Below are 2,158 nucleotides of genomic sequence, written 5' to 3'. Positions count from 1 at the left end.
TTAGTTTGTAACACCCCAAACCCGGCCCAGACGTTATGGCCGAATCTGACGTGCCACATTGGAGTTGAAAAACCCACGTTCCGTTTTAGTGTTTTAAAACCATACATTTTATTGAGTTAACAAAGTGTATGGAAAGTTGGGCACCGGTAGGTATCCAAGAGAGAGGAGGTGAGCCATGAAGGTCGCTTAAGTACCAAGCTCTTTAATTGGATCCAATCCTAGACATGCCCACAACCATAGCCACACTTTGTTATATCGAGTTTAAATTTGTTTAAGTGGACGTCTTTGATAAATCGATTAATCGTGGTGTTGAGATATTTTGAAAACAAGTATCATTTTGAAAACACGTCCTAAGTCTAGCCCATTTGAATAATTCTTAACCAATTTTTAAAGTTATTAAAATTAAAATAATTCCGAAAAGAAATAAAAGGAAAGTTAAAATTGGCCTTATTACAACCCAAAAATAAATAATAATTAAAGGAAATTAAATGAAAACCAACACTTATTTAAAAGCCCAAAGATGATCACCGTGGCCACTCTGAATCCTCTCCGGCCCAAGTCCCCACATCAAGGCTCACCTGCAAGGTTAAGGAAAGGGGGGTGAGTTTGGAAACTCAGTGTGCAACAAGCCCCTTTCAGAGCCCAAAAACAATAACAGCCTGTTGGGTCTAAGCCCAAATCCAATCTCAACATATACTGGGCCATAGCCCTTTTCATGTTTCATATTCCATAACACTGGGCCGAAGCCTTTTCATATTTCATATTACTGGGCCGAAGCCTTTACTGTAAACGGTATGGCCCTTAGGCCCATTTCAATATCACATATAATTTCAATGAAAGAATGCAACCCATTTGGGGAGACTACTCAACCCACCATCCGCTACTCTCCACCCGTACCAACCAACACACCATGTGGGGATTAACTCGACCCACCCCGCCAAACTCTCCACTGGCAGCATAGCTGCTTTATCATATAACTGGAGGCCTAGCCTCTTTTAATAAATGGGGTAAAAGCCCTTTCAATAACTGGGGCATAAGCCCTTTTATAACTGGGGCATAAGCCCTTTTGATAACTGGGGCATAAGCCCTTTTGATAACTGGGGCATAAGCCCTTTTTCACTTCCTCCATCCATATAAAAACCCAACCCAATACATTTATGATTACCTCATGTGCATATCATACATATCATGTGCATATCATACATTTCATGTGCATATCATACATACCATATTTATCAAAATCCCATGTATTAAAATCATACATAAACCCTAGGGGTATAATGGTCATTTTTACCTAGGGGCAAAACGGTCATTTTCATATTATAAGGGTAATCTCGTAATTTTACCAAAAATTAGGGTTTCCATGTTCATTAACGATTACTAACAATCCATGGGTGCAAACAGTGATTCTAGCCAATTTTTAGCGAATCGAGTTATTGGGCCTAAAACCCCTAATGGGCCCTACTTAGCCAATTTCGTCATCTAGGCCCATTTAGCCTATATTCCATAACGGTTTTAACAGTCTTATCGTGCCATATAACAGATTTCCGTTTTCTACCAATTTTTACCCAAATGGGCCCAAAAACCCAATGGGCCCCACTTCGGCCCCTCGAGGCCCAACTTACCGTGAACGCCAAAAATCACATTCTTACTGTTTCCATCATTCTCGATCACCGTCTCATCGATTCTAACTAACTAGTGAGCGTTAAACTTGCTCACAATTCCTCGAAATGCCGAATTTGGCATTTGACTTTTCGGCATTTTATCGCTTTAAGCTATGAAAGGGTTCGTTACACACCTGATTTGCGATATTCCTTGACGAGATCTCCTATGTGATTTCTCCTATAATCAATTGTTAAATAGATCAGCTCGCAATAATTGAACCAAATCAAGAACTTTCCAATATTAACACTTACACATTCGGCCACCATCCATAATGGCCTTAGGCACCTTACCTTTGTCGCGATTGATGACTAGGCCTAGCTACTCCGGCGATCCAAGCTACTCCAAATCGACACTACACCTTGCTGCTCCTTCAATAAATAAACCAAAAGTATTAAAAGAAGACCCCATAGAGTCTATGCCCATATTCGCCATCTCCTAAACTTGGAGTTTGACTTTTGGCCAAAGCTACACTAGGAATTGTTTAGAGTTTGAA

At 40.3% G+C, this 2,158-nt stretch overlaps 1 long non-coding RNA gene across 1 annotated transcript; it reads right to left on the bottom strand.

Moving 5' to 3' along the window:
* Nucleotides 1-373: 373 nt before the first annotated feature.
* Nucleotides 374-1,847, bottom strand: LOC128285428 (uncharacterized). The gene is made up of 2 exons (XR_008275914.1): nt 1,799-1,847; nt 374-578 (listed from the first exon to the last, which is right to left on the bottom strand). It is a non-coding gene; the product is annotated as an uncharacterized LOC128285428 (long non-coding RNA).
* Between the last annotated feature and the right edge of the window lie 311 nt (nt 1,848-2,158).

Source organism: Gossypium arboreum, chromosome 2 (genome assembly GCF_025698485.1).
Source record: "Gossypium arboreum isolate Shixiya-1 chromosome 2, ASM2569848v2, whole genome shotgun sequence".
NCBI classification, from domain to species: Eukaryota; Viridiplantae; Streptophyta; class Magnoliopsida; order Malvales; family Malvaceae; genus Gossypium; species Gossypium arboreum.
This window is presented reverse-complemented; position numbering and strand designations above follow the sequence as displayed.